Below are 22,241 nucleotides of genomic sequence, written 5' to 3' on the forward strand. Positions count from 1 at the left end.
AAGCAATATTCCAGCAATATCACGGCAGGGGACACCAGACGTGGGCTTCACACATTGTACCGATCTGGGGAATCGAACCCGGGTCTTCAGCCTGACCTGTGAATGTTGTAACCACGAGGCTACCTCTCCGCCTCCGATGATTAGTGACTGAAAGCATAAGAGTCAATTCTATGGGTCAGTAAATTGGAAGTCAGGCCTGTAATAGTTCAGGTTTATTGCGCCTGGAACAAGTTCTAGTGTATTGATATACATTAACAATTGTAGATAAAGGACTGTAAATATTTTGTGCAATGTATCCGAACTGGTTTAATACTAGTTGTAGAACAAAAACATATCTACTTATAAGACTACGTAGTAAACACGGAGAGGGAGTAAAAGATTTTCACAATGCCTTAATGGCAACATGTTGCAGATTTAAATGTCAGAGAAACGTACAATATAAAAGCCATAAAAGAATTTCTTATTCATAGGGAACGTCTGCAAACAGCGAAGCCTTTTGTAACATTCCCCCCACAGCAACATGTATGTTCAATCTTTATCATAGAGTGATACCAGGTGTTAGAGATAAAGGTGATTGCTTCCTGTCACACAAATCTTACACATCCACGGGCAAGGCAATTATTGAATTGAAACATCAACTATGATAGAGTATTTGTTTTAGGAGGGCGCATAAAAGGTGTACACATGTTATTGTTGATGACTTGTCGATGATACTGATCTGTGTATATACTTAACATGATTTAGCATATATGGTTTGCCTTGTACGTATAAAATGACTTTGTACATGTGAAATTCATTTGAAAACATTCGGAATCAAATGAGGCAACAATCAATCTCATAAAAAAATTGTCACAATCAAGATAGATTTAAACCTTTTGACAATTCATACATAAACTAATAATCATATATGTTTATGGAGTGTATGTCGAATTGTCAAGTATAATTTTGTTCATTTACTAACATAAAAGCACCGCGGAAGGAAGGAACCATTTACTAGTCAATAATCATAATAATAATAATAATCATATATGTTTATGGAGTGTATGTCGAATTGTCAAGTATACTTTTGTTCGTTTACTAACATAAAAGCACCGGGGAAGGAAGGAACGATTTACTAGCATAATTCAATGCCTAATATCCCAGCTATATATTAGCAGCCTGTATATGACTGAATCTTCTTCTGACACATTAGGGGACGGTGTGGTAGCCTAATGGTTAAAGCGTTCGCCTGTCAAGCGGAATACTGATTCGATTCGACATGGGTACACTGTGGGAAGCCCATTCTGGTGTCACCTACAATGATATTGCTGGAATATTTCTAAAAGCGGCATAACACCATACTCACTCACACACTAACAAAGTCAGTGATTGATGTTATGAGCAACGACCCAAGCCGTAGGGGTAGGACGATGCGGAACTGAAAAAGCACGAACCTGAACACGCGATTCGTTGAGTTTCCCTTCACCACAAACAATATCTGTTAGAAACTTTTTAGACATCGGAGAAGAATTAGAGGTGTCGTAATCCTAAAAATCAGCTGGAGTACATATTCAGAGGCATTTCTGGTGTTGCCCACCGTGATATCGCTGGAATATTGCTAAAAGTGGCGTAAACCACACACACTCACATATTCAGAGGCAGGCGCAATTACTTCATATGTTTAGATAGTAATGAATCATTTAGTTGTCAAACAATATATGCTGAATATACCACATTGTGTAATCCTACCACAGCTAGTACATGTATCAACTATATGTTATCACTTAGTAAGATGTAGTGTGCCGGTCAATGGCGTTGACCTATGGATAAATTCCATGCAAGACAGCCAGCCCTCAGCATGCTGGGACGTAATTAACCAACAACCTCATCAAATCAGTAATGTATTAACCTACAAACTGTTTTTTATAAATAAATGGCTTCACCCATCACGTGAATATCTATTCAATTTGGTTTTATATCTGAAACCACTGGTATCCTTTTGACTCATGGAAAGGACTAGATTTAAGATGATAATGGACCTGTTATTTATTCAAGATATCCTTGACAAGCAGGTTGCGTAAAATGCAATAACACTTAAAGTGTAATGCTGCGATGTTTTAAAAGGATGTTGTAATACGTTTAGAGGCAAATGTTATTGTGACATGGAATGTTTGCATTGGCAATCTTGTGAATGAGTTGGTAGATTTTAACCAGAGAAAGAATGTGTTAAAATGATCGAAGAAACGCAACCAAGAAATTTCTGTTCCAATTTTGCACCAAGCATAAGATATTTGAGAACACTAGCCAGTATTATGTACTTTCAACGCGTATTACATTCACGCAATGCAGTCTTAAGTAGTGCAGGGGCCACAAACACACCTACTAATCGTTCTGGAACAAGTTCGACATGCCAAGCCTCGGGTAAAATGACAGATGGAGAGCTGGTGGTATACTTCATCCTGGTACCTCGCAGATTCCTCGTCGATTCAACATCCACAGAAACACCATCTGGCATTATCTGTTAATGGCATGACGTAAGCAGACAGAATCGCTAATCGTCCGAACGTCACCTTTCCACTATGCTTCACGAAATTCCCACCCTACATATTAATTTCCTTTTGGTTACTTAATACTGGTAAGATTTTAACAATTTTAATGTTTTTGTTTTCTTGTTTCATAACCGCTTAAAATCCGTGATTGTAAGTCTTTCTTATCTCCTTTTAACTTATGTTATGAACACCATATCAATATATTCAATGTTCCCATAGTTTTCCTGTGATGTTTAATGTTTTCTTAGAGGTTTTTTATGTTAACAAATAAATACAAAAAGACGTTCTTTTCCCCGCTGATCAGGTTTTCCTGAGAGCTGAATGCACTGGCAAAACTAAGTATGTGTAATATCACATGGCAAAACAGAAAAAGGACAATTCCAGTCTCGAAATTAAGAAGAGAACACAGGATAAATGCACATGATTTATTCAGTTGAATGAACTTTTCTTGACCTTTACATTCATTCAGGGTCTGCAGGTCACTTTCAGTCACGCCATCTAATCGCATGCGCTATTGCAGTCTTTTGAGGTCAAAGAGAGATCCCTGAAAAAAAACCAGAAATACTATAAATATTGATAATTGTCAATAGTGTTAATGAAGTTCCGTTTTTTTAAACTCAGCTGGTTGTCATGGGTCGATGCTGCAAATGTAACAGCAGATCTGGGTCTGATAATCAACACGATATATGTTTTCGAACCCTAGCAGTCACTCCGATTCCCATTGTGTTTGTAGTTGTCTCCTCAAATTTTTTGCATTCTATACCTATACATGATAGCCTCTGTGGTCGTGTGCATGTTTCATTTGAAAAGGCTTTAGAGATTGCTTTTGCTGCCAACCTCCTTTATACTTTGGGTAAGGCAAGTTATCAGTATAATATATCCAAGAGGATTTCACACTGTGACATGATATCTCACTGAGTTAGCAGCATAAAGCTGACAGGGATTCGGACCAGCATAAGCAAACCAACACATATGTGCATCTTTTCAATGTAACTTCACATACATGTATGAGCCATTGGGCAATACATGAATGTCCAAATTGACTGAATTACGTGGAATGTAAGATAATTATCTTGTCGCAGTTCCGCTAATCTGTGTGGAAATCTGTGTTCGAATCCTAGTAATGAAAGGATCGTTGAACCACCTCAATCAGCAGTTGTTCGGTTCCAGAACTGAGATTAATATTGGAACAGGCTTAAAGGGAATCTCATACTTTTACTGCTAAATTAAGTTCTACCTCTTCCATTTTTACGCTACATCAATTCTTCATTTGCACATCTACGTTTGTATCCCTATTAATATTTGATCTACTGTCAATAGTTGATGAGTAACCACTTCTCAGGAACTGAGTGAGTGAGTGAGTAAATATTTAACGTCACATCAGCCATATCGTGACGATTCAGGAACTAAGACATAACATCTGACATCCCATTCCTGCTAACGCTTTGAAGTCTACAGTTACTGAACTACTGTCACATGTGTTCTCAAACAGTCAAGCAGTTAAGTGAAGTTAAATATTTTATATTAAATCAGTTTTATTGCTTGGCGAAAGGCCACAGAAAATTAGATGGATAAAATGGTAGAATTTCGTTTTCTCCTACAATTACGGATAAATAGTTCATCTCGATTCAACAAGAATTCAAGTGTCAGACCGTCTGGTTGTACTGCTTGGCGAAAGGCCAGAGAACTTTGTAGTAAAATGTCTTACTGGCAAAGCATCTTGTCCCTAACGCAGTTGTCACATATGACGGAGCCGTTGGAGATGCAGTAGGGTCCTTCAAGGTAGCTGAAGCAGTCCTCGGAGCAGGAGAAGGCATTCTGACGAGCCTCTGTCACCTGGTAGGCGGCTGGGAAATAATCAGAGCTTGCTATTGTGAGTGCCCTAAACAAATATTCCCTTAGTGTAGCATTGTCCTGTGGAACCAGCAAAGAGCCTTTTTTGAAACGTGCACATTGATTACATTGTACCTCGAACATGGGATATATGTTAATTTGTTAGGTTTTCTCAACAAAGGTTTACCTAATTAATTAAGTAAGTAATTGAACTTTGTCATTATCATAATAGTTACCACAATATAACTACAAATATACATTTCTGAACTTTGACAGGTTTCGCACTATTCTGTCATGCGTTTAAATGATCCAGGATGACTATTTCACGGCTACACATGCTTCTGCAACAGATTTGGGAATCTGTCACCACAACGCCCTTCAAATGCATGTGTACAGTACAGTTACCATCTAAGGGTAATTCGTAGCTCTTATGTGAGGTGAGGTAAGGTGAAATTGGGTTTATCGTCGTGCTTGAGAATATGTCGCTCATATGACGACGTGCATGCGGGTGTATGTGTATGTGCGGCTGCTTGTACTAGCCCAGACTTAAGCTGGTTTTATAGTGCTAGCCCACTGAGATACCATGCCGCAGTGAAGCATGAATACCCCTCTCAGACACATTATACTGACTCCAAGCCGACCAGTCCTTGTTGTACCCATTAATGCCGAGCGCCAGGCAGGGACCAACAAGTACCATATTTTAACGTCTTTTGGTATGACGCGGTCGGGGATCGAACCCTGCGACCTTCCGCTCTCCGGGCGGTGCTCTAACCACTACACCACGGAGGCGGTTCTTAGCATATGAGCACAGGAAGTCCTTTGACGACATGGTAAAAGCATTTCCAAGTAATCCACTTTTCGGAACCATACGTGCGACCAACATTAATTTCAACAAAAATATGTTTTACAAATTACGAAATATTTGCCGAGTACACAATATAATGTTAATAAATTAACAAAACTAAATGTGTTTGACAAGTTCAAAGCACTTCCAAATAATCCATTCAGGCTCAGTTTACTTTTTGCACTTTTTTACGTGCAGTCTTGACAACGCCATTCGAATCTATGTCCAAACGTCGCCTATACAGAATTAAGAAGTTGTATATCCTTAAAAAATAGTCCTCATCCTTCATCTGACCCACTTCTAGAATGCCAATCAAAGAAGTCATTCTTACGTGCGACTAACAGTACTTAGTATACGAGATAGTTGCCGTGTACACAAAATAACGTTAACAAACTAAATGTCTGCTTACCGAATGCCATGAGAGCGAGGAGGACGAGAACCTTCATGGTGTCTGTGTTGTTGTTGAGGAAGCTGCTGGTCTTCTGTGCAGTGAATCGGCTGGGCTGAAGTGGAAGGTGAACGCCCGCCCTTTATATACATGTCTTGTCAGGAGGGAGAATCATTTTTAACATTTTTGCACAGCATGTACCAATCACACACAATTAAAAAACATAGTTCTCCCGGGTACTCCTAAGGAGCCAGATATGGTAAACGCCATTCAGCAAAAAATGATTATAGATAATTGACATGTCTCAAGTGTGATTTATGTGTATGTTGCCGACAGGTTATTGACAAACAAATAGTTCCGCCAGCATTTTGTGGAATATTTCTTTTACACATCACATCTGTGTTAAAGTATATCATTATTAAGGATTCCTTAATGATGTTGGTTATGGAAAGCTTATCCCTGAGAAACGAGTTTTAACTGTGAAATGCCTATATAAAGTAGAAATGCATATATAAAGTAACAACACCTCGGTATTCTTAAGCAATCTCGACCAAAAGTCGATTCCAACATTATCATTAACATGTGTCCATGTGTCAACCATCAATTGAAACAATCAACAAAATGTTGAGAGTTTCCTACCCTATCGTTGACATATATGCCAAAGTATATTGCACTGCATTAGACACGTAAACAGATGGTACACGTGAAAATAGGGAACTGTATCTTTCACATTTAGCCCTGAGGCATTACATTTTTGACTAGGTAGAGGACATTTAATCGTTTTTTTAAGAAGTGAGTGAGTGAGTGAGTTAATATTTAATGTCACAGCGGCAATATCTCCGCCATATCGTGACGAAAACAATTTATACAATATAAATGAAAACATTGTAAAGAGTAAAATCTGTCGACGATGGACAGTAAAAATCTAAGAGTATCACAGATATGAATATAAAATTAGAATGTAAATCTAAAACAGTGTAATTGAAGAAGACAGTACAATATAAAACACGGGCTATAGATCGCCAACAACTGAAGGTACATCACCATACTAGGAACCATGGGGACTTACATTACTTTTGCTACCTGCATATTTTTAAGAAGAGTCGTATGACGCGGTACGTAGGTCCCAAAACAGTCAACTTAATTTTAACATACTGCTATTTTTAATCGAAGCATATATGTTATTTTAATTTATGGCTAGATTATCTAAAATTGCTAAAGGCTGAAGGGATGGTGTAAATCCAGCTAAGGTTAAATACAGGAAGCACATGTACTGGAAGTCTCCATGGTCCCTAGTATGGTGATCTACCTTCAGTTGTTGGCAATCTATAGCCTGTTTTTATGTAGTATCGTCTTGTATAGTTGAAATGTTTGAAATTTAATTACTAGATTTTAATTTCCATCTGTGATAAACTAGTTGTTTTACTGTCTTTCTTTGGCAGTGTTTAAAATTTTCTTATAATTATTATAAATATATAACTTGGTAAAGTCACGACATGGCTGAAATACTGCCATAAATACTAAAAATTTAACTCTCTCACTCGTATGACGCTCTATGAACATAAAATAGACTCGATTGTGCATCAAAAGTTGTGAAATGCAGACCCTAAGACTGGAGCTGCTGCAATTTTAGGTGATGTATTTGGACAGTTGAAAAGAGAAAGTCATCTCTCTCTCTCGTAGACTGCTGTCAACAGTTTTTGTCTCTTTGAATCTTATTGTACAGATCTGAATATGATACAACAAAGGCGGTTGTAGTAGTCGCCCTTGGTTAATGTTCAATGGAAGAGAATTGGCAATTTTACTGGGGTTTCGTTTTCGGATTTTTTAAATAGAAAAAGCCTTAACTTCAACTTCAAAATCGTATTTCTTTGTAAAGCTATTAATAGTAATATACATATAAATTCTGAGAACATGACACTGAAAATTACCACTGACACAATTCCAGAACCATTCCTTGAGTGTTTGTTTGTTATAGATTCATTCTGTTTAAAATGAACATGCAGTACTTCATCAGTAATTAGCAACATCATTCCTCGTGTCGTATGAGGCAATTAAAGGTTTTGGGCGCACGTATGTCAACAGACCAATCACAGGAAACTGTTATGGCAACAGTGTTAATCACTGTAATGAACCTGTTAGGAGTACATTGATGCAGATAGCATGTAATTACATATATGTATAATGAAAAGTTCTTGGGAGTGATATTAGGGTAGTTGCATACATTTTGCCATTCCAATGGTTGAGTTGTCTATTTATGTCACACCTCGAAACAATAAACATTAACAATCATTTCAAAGTTTTGGGCAGTTTTTGACTAATGACTATTACAGTACAAAGTTATTAAGGGTACATGCAAAACCTTTCTTGTCACTATATGCTGAAATATTGCCGAGGTGACGTTAAATTTTAACTCACTCACTCACTATTAAGGTTACAAAGTTACCATAGAAATATTTTTATCACATACATATTGTATATAAAGACCTCGCCATTGTACCAAAATTGATTTCTGGTGGATATATAAAATATATTTTCTGCATTCACAGGTTTTGCAGCAACATAGTTCAAACATAGAGGGCAGCTTAACAGTTATCTGATTTGCACCACTGCTACTGTGTAAGTTATCTAAAACAGTTTCACAGCAGATGAACGAGGACGTGCATCATGATCTCGGCTTCTGGTTAGTCAGGACAACGAAAGGTTTCAGTTAATGAAGTTTTGGCCTGGGTCCGTGACAAACATTTCCGAGAAGGTACGTTTCACTCTTCTGGTCATATATCGTCAATAATTAGACACTGTGAATGGTTTACATGTTGCCACTGGTGTTTTGTAGGTAATCAGAACCACTCTCGACTGTTTGAATGCAACCACTGCCAGGTTCTATCACAAGATATAATCACTGTTAGGTAGTCAGCATTTGAGTGTAATAATTCATGATAGCAGAGATACATAAATGATAGTTCAACTTAAAACGTATTCCACAGGAGCAAGGGAATGGTAGGAGCTACATACTACATCACATCATCATCTAATTCGGTTTAAGAACATCTCCGGAATTACAGATTGCAGTTTTGTGACAAAGCAATTCTATAGGCCTGGTGGTTAGGAACTGTGACCGGATTAATTGTCAAGTAAACTGTGACGTTGCTCAAGCTATCATTCACTCATCGGACCTATCATTTACAGGTTGTTGTCTCGCACAAGGAATATGTCTTAATGTAGCGTTAACCAAGTAGAAGTATCTGCTACAGCTTAACAGAAATGTAAATAGCCCAGGTATAAACATTGCCTTTTGTAAGGCATGATCTAATGTCCGACCATTACCATACCAATGGCTTGTTGTACTATACTCTTCAAAAATTAGAGGTACCTAAACTTTCAATTTGGATAGGAAGTATAAGCAATAAAAGACCTATCAAAGACAAACATCGTATGAACGCACCACCATTCCTCTTTATCATCACCCCTAAACACAACGCATGGGATGCACGTCCACAACGCAGTAGCCCCAGAAACCTGCATGGGGTGTCATTCGTGATGTTGACGGTTTTCAAGAAGGTCAATCAATTACTGTAGACCATTAATTTTGACAATCATCTTCCATCACACAGTTATTAGTGTTTGTTTCTTTGCGGGGTTTTGTTTTGTTGTTGTTGTTGTTTGAAAACGGAATTCGTACACCTGCAAATTTCACGTCATACACCAATCATCTTTCACGAGCGTTTACTGCACAAACAAAGTTCTATGGTCATAAGGAAGTCCGAGTGGCTATGCACACTCAAAACATTCATTGTTATCATATCAACATTGATCAATTTATTCAATCGTAAATTAAAAATGAAGTTCCCCGACTTTTTTTTAAGAGTATATGTTTGTGAAAATCAAAGAACGGAATGGTTGTCTGCTGTAAACTTCCCACCATCAAAATTGGGTTTGAAGCCGATGCGTTAGTTCCTGGTCGAGACTTCACAATTGTAATCCGGCTCATTGGCTCATGAGATGTTACAGTTTGGGCATCCAGTATGTTACTAAACACGTTTCAAGCAAACTCTTATTATATCTTCCACCACATTGTGTACACGGATGTATTAATTAGCAACTGCAATAAAAGTGACAAATACCCTTCCATATACATAACTGTGAAAATACAAAAACGATTCCGAGGTGTTCGCCTCACAAACACATGCAAAAGCAGGTCAAGTGTTCACCCGAACCAAACGGGAACACATGGAACAAGTCCAAATGAAGAATTACACCAGATATGTTTTGACTGATGCGTAAAATTTGAAAAGGTCCAATATGTCTACATAAATCGTGTTACAAACGTGGGCCTTGACGATTGTAAACAAGATCAAAATATCGAAATCGTAAACATAACACAAAACAATATACGTACTGTAGAAATGCATTCAAAGAAAACAAACCCGAACTTAGTGCATCATATTTATTCCTGTATATGTCATCAAGTTTACATTCAGCAACATCTACATTTGTATCGTCATATCATCAGTCAATCCAACTAATCACAGGCACTGTTACAGTCGCTGGAGGTCAGGCTGAGGTCCCTGAAAGTGAAAATCCCCATATAGTAGTTCAACACGATCATCATGTTTGTGTTTCAACAGTGTCTGATATGTTGATCACTTGAAGAATCTAGCCACTCCCGTAAATATTGAATCCTCATTCAGGACAAGATGTCCATTGTGTATAATTTTAAAGCCAATGACCTAGCGATTTCCTGGAAAGATTGTCTGGGTGCACATCCAAAATGGGTTTGACGACATGTACCTTATGAAACTCAACCCATGTGAAACGAGTGACACCCAGGATAACACACTTCGTCCTTTGCAGAATTTGGTAGGCTGTGGCCAGTTCTATTGCTCAAAGAAGACAAGGGAAGTACGCTGTGGTGCGATAACATATCAACGCTGATTATAATTGGCGTGAAATAATGGCGCAAAAGTGCGTTATAGTTGCCCAAATGTTGAGGATTATTTTAAAGACATTTAAGATGGATTTTAAAGAGTGGACGAATGAGTGAGTGAGTGAGTGGGTGAGTGAGTGAGTATGGTTTTACGCCACGTTTATCACTGATGAAATGAAGATGTCGACATAAGCCCTGACAATAAAAAATATAGGGTCTCTGTGGTGACATCTAATTGATCGTACTGACGCCATCAAGCTGTGTCAGCTTCCTGGCTGCTGCCAAGAAAATTTTCATTACTCATAGGCTCACACTGATTGGACTTGTATGTGTGAAGTCACTGACTGACATTTCAACGTTTGTATTTGTGGCATTGTCTGGTGATGTCATCGCGAACGCAGACAGAAACATTTATCGTCTGAACGTCAACTCTCCACTATGACGTCAAGATTCGAGATTCTCACCTTTCTCACATATTTTCCGATTGGTTCCTTAATTCTAGTTCGATTTTAAGGTTTTTATTCAAAGTATTTTTTATGCTTCATAACTGATTAAATTCCGGGGATTTTAGGTTTTTTTCTTTTTACCTTACGAACATCATATTCAATATTCCAATTGTTTTCCTATGATTTCTAATGTTTTCCCAAACGTGTCCATGTTAACAGATAAATACAAAACGTGCCTTTCGCTGCTGATCAGGTCTTCCCGAGAGCTGAATGCACTGGCAATACGAACTATGTGTAATAGCACATGACAAACTAGAATAAGGACAATTCCAGACCCGAAAATGAAGAAGAGAACACAATACGAACTATGTGTAATAGCACATGACAAACTAGAATAAGGACAATTCCAGACCCGAGAATGAAGAAGAGAACACAGGATAAATGCATATTATTTATTCAGGTGAATGAGCTATTCTTTACTTTTCCTTCGGGGGCCTGCAAGTCACTTTCAGTCTTTCCATCTAATCGCATGCTTCTTTGCAGTCGCTTGAGGACAAAGAGGTATCCCTGAAAAGAAACAGAAACATTATAGATAATTGTCGAACGTGTTATTGAATTTCGGGTGGGTCAAAGTCTGCTGGTAGCCGAGACTGCTCATTTCGGTACCACAGAGTCATTGCACTATGGAAGATCATGTTTTGAAGAGTGATCATCCAATACCTTACAATTGCCTTCTTATGCTTTCAGAAGAGAGAGCTTATGACTGGCCGGCCATGTTTCAGTCTTGAAAATATATAGCACTTTGATAAAATCCATTAGCACGGCCTGATCTGGGCAGTATTATATCTAAGGGGATCCGCACTGTTGCATGGTATCTCACTAAACTAGTAGCATAACGATAACAGAGGCTCGGACCAGTACAAGCAACCTAACACATGCGTGCCTGAATCTTATCGAAGTTTATCTCACAAACATATATTTCACATATTCCACAACATGTGAGACCCGGTTGGAAATCTTTGTTCGAATCCTAGCTGCTAATGAAAGGATCGTTACACCACGTCAATCCGCAGATGTCCGATTCCAGAACTGAGGCTTAAAGGGGATCTCTTACTTTTACTTTAAAAGTGAGTTCTACCTCTTCCATTCTTCAGTTTCATAACAGATCGAGTTCCACAACATCACATCTTCAATGGCAGATCGACTTTTGTATTATTAGTAGTTGATGGGTAGCCACTTTTCATAAACTGAGGCATAGCATTTGAAGTTACAGTTACTGAACTACTGTCAGATTAGTTCACAAACAGAGTATTCACGAAGTCAAACAGAAATGTGAGTTAAATATCTTACTGGCAAAGCATCTGGTCCCTGACGCAGTTGTCACACACGACGGAGCCGTTGGAGATGCAGTAGGGTCCTTCAAGGTAACTGAAGCAGTCACTGGAGCAGGAGAAGGCGTTCATACGGGCCTCTGTCACCTGGTAGGCGGCTGGGTGATAGAAACAGAACTTGCTACTGGGTGTGCCAACAATTTTACAGCCTTGTATTTTTAATGTGGGTATTTTGCCATAGTATTGTAATTCCTCCATTCTGCGTGTTTGTTCGCAGTAATGGATGGTTTTTTCCATCAGTTTGAAAATATATATTTCACACTGTAAACTTTCATTGAAGTACATGCATCTTGTGTAAAAAATGAACCTTTACCAAGTAGGTAGCTGGGATGATTTGGAATGTGAATGACCAAATAAGTTATAACTAAGGTTTCGACAGGCTGGTGGGACAACTGGCAGTCCAGACCGCATACTTTATGTACCCGTCCGAGTCAGAATGGATTTCATTGTCAGAACTATTTATATCCAATGATTTTGAAAGTTTTCGACCATGGCAGTCATGCCAATTTTCATTGCTGTACACAAGGTACATGGTCAAGACTACTCTCATTGTGGCCACATACTTTCTCGTAGTCCCTGTCAATAATCATTGAAAACAGCAGCTAGAAACAAGGCCCATTATAAGATTCCTAATTTTCAATGATTATCTGTTATGCCAATAGTGATGGCACCAGGGAATCGCCTGGTCATAAAGTGGTCAGAAATATTTGCAAACGCCTGTCAAGTGCTACATGTACAACAAGGGAATCCCGAATAGCACCGGGCAAATGGGAAACGACTTCGCAATGTGTACTATGTAACATTTTCAAAGCTAAAGTAAGGGCTTGAATGTTGTAAACCTGAACTGAACTCAGTTTTTATAACAAAGAGGTTTTGCAATAAACAACAACCTGAACAAAAATACCCACACTTGCTTGATGGAAGACTTGTTATAATTTTCTTTCTAGAGAGACATTCTTAACAAAGTGAAACACTTACCGAATCCAACAAGAACGAGCAAGACAAGGACCTTCATGATGATGATGTTCTGAGTAGCTGCTGCTGCTGATGGTGTTGGTTCTGGTGTATGACGTCGAGTCGGTAGAATGTGCTTGAATCGAAAACTCAAGCTTCTTATATACACATTCTGCTAATTGGTTTGTCGGAAATTACCCCTTAAATATCATAATGAAAACACAATTATCAATATTATCCATTCAAAAAATCAGCATGAGGTGACGCTAACTGGCGATCAATTGACATGATAATTTGAAAATTTCGCAGATGATCAACATTTTTATGCACTGCTGGGGGTCTGCCGCTTCTGAAACACCACCCACGTAACCCCACCACAATTTTGCCGCGGGTGAAATAGCCCGTTTCTCGTAATGAATTGTTGCAAATTGCTGCTTTGCAAAATCTATAATGTGTAAAATGAAATTTGAAGTAGAGACAGTTTATTTTAGTAGACACTGGGAACTATCTTTTAGCGGCTGGTAAGTACTTTATCCTTTCAGATTTGAACAAATGGACTTTGTTCGTCTTTATTTGAAAAAAAATCATTATATTTATTTATACTTTTAATTGCAAGTAGATAAGTGATTTCATTACAAATATAAGTATAACAGTGATACTTTAGTTATCTGTTAGTTCTTCCAAATGATAGATGAAGATATTTGACACATTTGAAAATATGTAGTTTAGTTTTTGAAAAATATTTTGATCAAGAAATGTGTGTTGTGAATCTTTATGGTTTATGCCAGTGTTATAATCTGCAATCAGCATTGTAGTATGTAAGACAGTTGTGTTTCTAACAAGATATTTTACGTGGCAAAATTAAGTTTCGAACAGACTGAGTTATCATTCATGAAACTTGATAAATAGTGACTGAATGCTAAAGAGCAGTGATCTGTTAGTCCATTCCTATGCAAATAGTAATTGAGTTAAAAGTTAAAGTCATGCCGGGATTATTTCACGTATATTGTGATTGGAACAAGTTGTTATGTATCAATATACCTTAACAATTGTCATCAAAGGACGGTATAATTAGCCGTGTATCGCACACACAAATTTAAAACTAATTTTAGAAGCATAAAATACCTAATTATTCCTATCCTAAAGTGAATTTATATTGTAACATGAAACTTTCTTTTGAGAGAGAGGTGTATTTAACTTGTCTGGATATACCAGCTTATCGTAAGGCTCTTAATATATTTCGCTGTTCAGGCCATCAGTTAATGATAGAGTCTGGAAGAAAATCTGGTCTGACAAGAAATTCTGGATTATGTCCATTTTGTGTTATACCTGTAATTGAGACAGAATATCACATGTGTTTGGAATGTCCTTTTTACTATAATCTCAGAGATACAATTTTGCCTGAGTTCTATTGTACTCATCCTTCTTATGATAAACTGGTATTACTTTGCACATCACACGATTCAGGTATTTTAAATCGTTTAGCGAAGTTTTTGTTCCTTGCATTCAAACAACGTAACAATTACCTTAACAAAACCTGTACATTCCATTAAGTGTATGTTTATTGATGTATCTTGTACAGTGCTATGGCGCTCCAGATTTTCCACTTTCATGATATGACTCATGTAACTGTATAATGGGCCTGTGGCCCCCTATTGAATAAACCAATTATAAATTAGACTACGATACAAACATGGATCAAAATATCTTCAATTTGATAAAATGATTTGGAACAAACATGTTAAAGATTTAAATGTCTAAGAAACGTTCTTAAATACGATTGCGAATATTTCCAATATTAAACCGAATCTTTTTTATCAAAAAATCCTGCAAGAACTAACATTTCTGAATTGACTTGAGAAAATGTCTGGAATGTGGTGAACACTGGTGAAACGGTCACGATAGTTGCATGATGGTTTCCAAAATGTTAAGGAATATTTTAAGTAAAGAAGACACCAAAGTAACATACGCATATTATACTCAAAAGTATCTATCAAAATTAGGATACTAGGATATCGATACGTGCACTTTGGTTTGTTTTTTCCTAAATATACGGTTTTATCACACTTTAGAGCAGTTTGGAAGGCACCATTTACCTTCAGAATACATTCAAATGTTTATCCGGGCTTCCACTCATTGATTCACAAAGTGATATTTTCTGTATACTGTGTATGCCTTTTAAAGATATGGTACATGTTTTCTAGTTGTAATTCCTCTTCGAGACGAGGCCAAGTATCTGGTTGGAACAGGGTGTTTCACATATATAGTTTAAGGCCAAAATAGACAAACTTTATTGATAACAACTTCTTTATTACGAGAGCGCTACGTTTCGATACAGATTTTTTGTAACGTTGCCATAAAGCTTGTCTATTTTGTATTTCCGAGCTTCTAAAATGCCACTAAAAAGAAGTTAGTTTAAGACCAATTTAAACAAATACCGCAAGTCTTATTTTAGTAAATCATGCTTTGTTTTAATAAGGCCAAGCACGAAGGGTTTGTTGGAAATCTTTTGATACATTAGGATAATATCTCAAATCAACTTTTTTGTCTTTTAAACAAAATAGTGACACATTTAAGGGTTGGTTTATGAACTTACATTGTCTTTTATGAAACCTTTGGAACTGTTCTACTCGCCTGTCTATTTGATACCAAAGGCCTTTCCACAATCAAGGGAAATGTCTAGTTGGATTTCTTAGTTTCAATTCCATGTTTTGTGACTCTGGCATTGGCAACGCATTTTGTGGGGGTGTAGGAAAATGAACTCGACAGTCCGCCCGTGTATATTCGTCTTTTCCGGAGCACTATTACTTCACCAAACTTGGCCCATGGATAGGTTTTTGGTGGTGTAGTGGTGCCTTTTGGTAGTTTGGGATTTCTGAATAAAATAGTTTTTGCGTTTCCATGGCAACAAGTTTAACTTTGACTGAAATTGGTGTGTGTGCTCTTTTCCGGAGCAGAACTTTAAAACCGTTCGCTATTTCTTCACCACACTTGCCACATAGATAGGTCTGGTAGGAAACTGTTGCCTCGTGGTAGTTTTGGAATTTTGAATAAAATATGTTTTACGTTTACATGGCAACAAGTTTGACTTCGACTGAGTTTGGTGGTAGTACTTCTTTTTGGAGCAGAACTTCAAAACCTTTAAATACTTACCTCCCACTTTGCTAATACATGCCAAAGCATTGGACATAGTCAAAACGTGTGTACATATTCATGAAAAGTATTTTGCCATTGGGGGGGATATTGATGACTTTGTCTTCTAGTTTAATTTTGAAACATACCAACAAGACAATGTAACTGGGTAAGGATTTATCTTTATACTAGTAGTTGGTAGGAGGAGCTATAACTCAAACGTTTTACACATACAATTCATAAAATGAGTTTTTGAATGATTCCAGTCACAGCAAAATGTATTTTGAATCAAAGGTTGATTCCAGATGTTGGCAAAGTGGTGATCGCATTCTCATGTAAAGGCAACTGTTTTACTGAAACGGCGAACCATGCTAGAGTGCTTTTTTGTGAAAGCACGTAAGGTGTGCACATATTACAGATAACTTTGTAGTGGTAGTTTACATGCGTCAGCATTATATGGTTCATTATTTACGTTTTAGTATGTCTTTGTATCTTTGTATTTGTTGGATTCATGTGAAAACGCAATATGGGTTACATTCTGAATCAAATGAGGCAGCAATCTCAATCTCAGAAATTAATCTCAGAACAAAATGGTCACCATCAAGATACATTTAAATCGTCAAATCACACAGAGAACTATTAATGATGTATGTTTATGGAATGCATGTAGGGTTATTGTGTATGAAGCGAAATTTTAGTGTGTATTTGTTTCTAAAAAAAACGTCATTCAATACCTGAACTTGTTTGGTTGAAAACCACCCTCACCAATATCGAAACTATATGTTAGCGTTCTGCAAATACGCGAATCCTCACCCGACACAATCAGTGATTAATATTATGAACCACGATGCAGGCCGAAGACATACGATGATGCGAAACTGACAAAGCACCGAACCTGCAAAAGCGATTCTTTGAGTTACCTCTCACTACAAAACAAAAGCTATTAGACACCGATTCTAAATCGGATCAGAATTACAGAAGTCTTAATCCTAAAATATCACCTGAAATACATATTCAGAGATACTCGCTATTACTTGATTAGTTTATATCATGATTAAACATTTTTAAAATATATGTTGAGTATACTACAGCTAGTATATGTATAAACTACTTGAAACTGCTGTAATGAAAATTGTAACATAAAAATGGAAATTAAAAAAAAAAAAGCTATATGTTTTCATTTAGTCACATGTAATGTACTGGTTAATTCCTTTGACCTGTGAACAAATTCCATGCAAAGCTGCCAGCCCCCAGCATAATGGGGCATAATTTACCGCGAACTCCATCAAATCATTAATATACTGACCTACTAACTGTTATTTGGCAATCAGCGACTATCTATTTGATGTGATTCGACATCTAAAACCATAGGTATGCCTACAACATGTGGAAAGGACAGGATTTAAGATTTCTTTTGTTTTAATGTTATGCCTCATATATTGGCCGTTGTTGCTAGGTATTTTAGCAATATTTGACATATGTATGGGTCTTTTTGTGGTCTTATGTATATGTATCTTTTGTTATAGTGTTTGTGTCTTCAATGCTAACCGTGCAAAGCAAATTTCCTTCGGGATAATAAAGCATTATCTTATCTATCTTAGAGACAAATGTTATTGGGACGTGCAATGTTTGCACTGGCCATAAATATTCACTTTAAAAGGCCAGACAGCCAGACGCTTATCATTTTGACTTCTTTGAGTGGCATTTTATAAGTTGGAAGTCAGATACAACAAGTATATGTGGATGACAACTTCTTTTATTGTAGAGCACGACGTTTCGATACAGGTTCTTGTATCGTTTTCAAATATGTCATTCTTACTTGAAAACGATACAAGAACCTCTATCGAATCGTCGGGCTCTACAATAAAAGAAGTTGTCATCCACATATACTTGCTCTAGCTTATCATTTTCACTTAATGCAGTCTTAAGTGCAGAGTTCACAAACACAACACCTCTATTAATCGTTCTGGAACAAGTTCGACATGTTGATATGCTTCAGTCTGCTACCTCGCAGATTCCTCGTCGGTTCTACGTCCATAGACACACTATCTGGCATTGTCTAGCAATGCCCCGACGAAAGCTGACAAAACACTAAACGCCTATCCAATATGACGTTCAATCACCATTTCCACACTGCTCATGAATTTTTTCGTAGTTTGCTTAACACAAGTTGGAATTTCACGTTTTTATCTATCTAAAGTTAATTCGTAGCTGTTCCCGCATTTATTGGCGAGCAGGAAGAGAAGACTTTGACCACATGTTCAAAGCAATTCCCAAATAATCCATTCAGGCTCAATTTACCTTTCGGAACCAATCTGACGTGTGACTAACAGTAATTTACACCTAACTATGTTTTAAAAATTACGAAATGTTTGCCGAGTACACAAAATATTGTAAACAAAGTAACAAAACTAAATGTCTGCTCATCGAAAGTCATGAAAGCGAGGAGGAAGAGGACCTTCGTGATGTTTGTGTTGTTGTTGAGGAAGCTGCTGGTCTTCTCTGCTGTGAATCGGTCTGGCTGAAGTAGAAGAAACATTGTCTAGAAGCCAAAATAAAATGGTGTTTCTACTCAAACCTTTTAAGTATCAAAGCCATACAAAGAGTTTCTTAATCATTAGAAATGTCAGAAACAACAGAGCCTATTCTAGCCACAGCAAAATGTATATTTAAATCAAAGAGTGATTCAATATTTTAGCAAAACGGTGATCGCTTCCCGTCCCATCGATCAGACACACGCAAAGGCAAGTCAATTGTTCAGCTTAACCGTGAACCACGATAGAGTATTTTGTTTAGGAAGCACTTCAGGTGTGCACATGTCACAGTCGATAACGTGGCAATAGCCCTGATGTGTTTAAAGACTTTACATAGGTCAGTATATATGGTTTACCTAATACGTTTTAAATGAATGATGGATTCATGTGAAAACGCAAGAGGGATGACATTCTTAATCAAATTAGGCAACAATTGCTCGGAAGCAAAGGAAGAAATAACAATCGTATTAACGCCGTTATCTTACTTGTTAAAGACATTATATTCAAAAACAGTCAAAAAAATGAACATTCCTTTTTTCGGGTATGTATAAGGGCAAATTAAGCAGTACTACGACATTACAAAGTATAATTATTCAGTTTCTTGTGAAAACGATATTTTTGTTAAAATCTGGTCATCGTTACATACTATATTGAAAATTTGATTTATATAAATTTACCTCATTGACTGTACATTGTAAAGGTCACTGTATTCTATGCACCTCATATATGTCAAATTGTGTGTATATACACTGTTGTAAATGTAAACCGAACTGTAAATTTGTAAACATGAAAAATAAAAAAAATAAGAAATGAGGCAACAATCATTCTCAGAAAATAATCTTGGAAAAACATGTTTACAATCAAAATACATTTAAACCTTCAATTCCCCATAAAACTATTAATGATGTATGTTTTCGTTTTTTTTAATGTAGTTTAATACCTGAACTTGTTTTGTTGAAAACCACACTCACCAATATGCCAGCTAAATGTTAGCGGTCGGTAAATAACCGAATCCTGACCTGACAAAATCAGTGATTGATATTATGAGGAACGATGCAAGCCGAAGGGGTACGATGATACGAAATTGACAAAGAACCGAGCCTGCAAAAAGCGATTCATCGGGTTACATCCCACCCCAAACAATGGTTGTTGGACACCTATTCTAAATCGGATTAGATGTCTTAATCCTAAAATATCATCTGAAATACATATTCAGGAATATCCGCCATTAGTTGGTAAGTTTAGATCATAATCAAACATTTAGATTGAAACAATGTCTGCATAATATACAAGAGTTAGTATTTGTATACATTATATGTTTTCATTTAGTCAAATCTATTGTAATGGTCAATTGACCTATGGACAAATTCCATGCAAAGTAGCCTTACCTCACCATGCTGGGGCGTAATTAACCACCAACCTCATCAAATCATTAATGTATTAACCTACAAACTGTTATTTAGCAATAAATGGTTTTACCTCATCAAGCAATTATTTATCCAATTTGGTTTGACATCTAAAACCATGGGTATGCTTAGAACTCTTGGAAAGAAGTGGATTTAGAGTTCTCACATGATAATATACCTGTTATTTACTTGAAATTAAATACTATTGGTAACATTGATAACAAAACGTTCAATGACCTCTTGGAGAAACTAGTTACTTTATATGTTCAGAAATAACTAAACAGTGTGTGAAATAGAATAGACAAATTGTCGTAAAAATGTAATGTAAAATGTAATGAAAACTGCAGTAAATCGTAATAACCATTCTGGTAAATAAGAAATGCGTTAATATGTTTGGAGGCAAAATGTATTGTGAAATGAAAAGTTTTCATTGGCAATCGTGTGAATGATATGTTCAGATTCGAAGCAGAGGAAGAGTGTGTTAAAATTGTAGAAGAAACGCAAGCAAGACCTTTTGTTCGAATTTGCACGAAAGATGCACTAAGCATAACATATTTGAGAAAAACAGTCGGCAAGATTCACCTTACAGGTCCGACAACCTGCCATTTTCACAAAATTCAATCTTAATATAAGAAGCGCAGAGGTGAGAAAAACTACACCAATAGTTATCACCTAACTTCGTTCTGCATGCTACACCTCTGGGAAAATGAAAGATATAGAGAACTATTAGTATGCTTAAGTATGGAACTTCGCAAAAGTCCAATACTGATTCTTGTTGTTCACCTGTTGAAACACGGAAACGTATTATTCACGTCAAAAAAAGTTTTTTCATCTGACAATTTTTTTTCACTGATGCTCAACTTTGGAAATTGTCTCCTCATGTATACCATACCATTGCTGCCATAGTAGTATTGAAAAGTGATATATCATTCAGTGATTTCAAACTACTCGTTCTATTTTCCAAAAAGATCAGTCACATATTTGAACGTTAAATATTGATTTGTATGTACACGTGCAAGTGAAAAAAAATACTTACAATGTGTGACATACAAGCAACAAGAATGAGTATTAAACCTTTACTGTCGAGAATGAAATGTCATAACATGGAATGACAAGTGTTTCATGGTATGATAACGACCAACAGTCCATAAGAACCGCGCACCTTACATATACAAGTGTTAGTCCCCATGGTCCCTAGTATGGTGATCTACCTTCAGTTGTTGGCGATCTATATCCTGTTTTTATCTTGTATTGTGCTAATAGTACTATTAGTGTTAACCTTCAACACTAGTTATAAATCTAGTTGTGATATTCTAGTTGTATTACTGTCATTCGATGACAGGTTTTGTAATATACACATGTTCCATTTCAGTGTAAAATGTTCTCGTCACGGTGTGGCTGAAATGTTGCCGATGTGACGTTAAATATTAACTCACATATACAAATGAGAATATTACACAGGAGGGGTTTCACAAGCAAGTGTGTCGACCGTGTGCTGTGATGCATTCCTGGCACCTTCGCCTCAGTCAGGAAACTGAACGTCGATGTAAGTCGGATTTGGTGAAGTTCCTGCATCATTGTTGGATTCGGATGACGTCGTAAACGTCTCTCCATTTCATCCCAGATGTGATCAGGTGACACATCAGTGGGTATCACATTAACATTTTTCTGATTAAGATATTGCTGTACAGCTCGATCAACGTGTGGCCCGGCGTTATCGTGTTAAAACGTCACTCTAGGGCCGTTCTGTAAACCGGCCATTTAAGAAATCTCGACTGGATACCTCACCAAATTCAAGTTCCCCCTCATCGAATTCATTGGTGTCCCTGCTTCAGTTGTTAGCCAATCCCATAACATA

General features: G+C 37.0%; 3 long non-coding RNA genes across 3 annotated transcripts; 1 reads left to right on the forward strand and 2 right to left on the reverse strand.

Annotated features, from left to right (window-relative positions):
- Positions 1–4,349: 4,349 nt before the first annotated feature.
- On the reverse strand, positions 4,350–9,036 carry LOC124258037. Its single transcript, XR_006893488.1, has 3 exons — positions 9,024–9,036; positions 5,615–5,708; positions 4,350–4,375 (listed from the first exon to the last, which is right to left on the reverse strand). It is a non-coding gene; the product is annotated as an uncharacterized LOC124258037 (long non-coding RNA).
- A 2,368-nt stretch (positions 9,037–11,404) lies between these two features.
- Positions 11,405–13,428, reverse strand: LOC124258040. The gene is made up of 3 exons (XR_006893490.1): positions 13,336–13,428; positions 12,317–12,455; positions 11,405–11,533 (listed from the first exon to the last, which is right to left on the reverse strand). It is a non-coding gene; the product is annotated as an uncharacterized LOC124258040 (long non-coding RNA).
- A 2,135-nt stretch (positions 13,429–15,563) lies between these two features.
- LOC124258026 lies at positions 15,564–21,813 on the forward strand. The gene is made up of 3 exons (XR_006893483.1): positions 15,564–15,577; positions 16,923–16,925; positions 21,687–21,813. It is a non-coding gene; the product is annotated as an uncharacterized LOC124258026 (long non-coding RNA).
- The last annotated feature ends 428 nt before the right edge of the window (positions 21,814–22,241 follow it).

Source organism: Haliotis rubra, unplaced genomic scaffold, assembly GCF_003918875.1.
Source record: "Haliotis rubra isolate DU_JTF1 unplaced genomic scaffold, ASM391887v1 Scf68, whole genome shotgun sequence".
NCBI lineage: Eukaryota > Metazoa > Mollusca > Gastropoda > Lepetellida > Haliotidae > Haliotis > Haliotis rubra.